Raw genomic sequence first — 478 nt, 5'->3', positions numbered from 1 at the left:
TGTCACACAGAAATGAGAATTTGAGATAAAGATTTCCTTGTAGATGAGAAGGGGCAGATGCATATATTCTGGAAGGGGAATGAAGAAGTCTTATTGGGCTAGCCAAATGTGTTGAACTTTAAAAGGATTCCTGGAGCTGTACGTCAATGGGTGCACCTTTCTGTTATGAAACAGACCAGGATTACCAGTGTCTAAGCCCAATGGCTGAGTGGGAATATTATTCTTCCTGAACCTTAAGAGTTTGGATTCCAGAAGCTAAAAGCAAATTTACATGTAATTCAGAAGACATACACATTGTAAAGAGAAGCTAGGCTGAATTGGGCACCCATGAAATCAGTTCCATGAGAATCAAGCTCTTAGAATAATAGTTCTTTATTGCCTTGTCAGATGGACATTTACTAAGAGTTCAATAGTTGAACATATGTCACTAGCACTTGAATGATGACAAGCTGTGTTCAGGAGGCAGTCTGCTGCCCAT

Source organism: Microtus oregoni, unplaced genomic scaffold (assembly GCF_018167655.1).
Source record: "Microtus oregoni isolate MIOR12 unplaced genomic scaffold, Mior012 000013F_ref0000133, whole genome shotgun sequence".
In the NCBI taxonomy this organism is placed as follows: Eukaryota; Metazoa; Chordata; class Mammalia; order Rodentia; family Cricetidae; genus Microtus; species Microtus oregoni.
Note: the sequence above shows the minus strand (reverse complement) of the source record.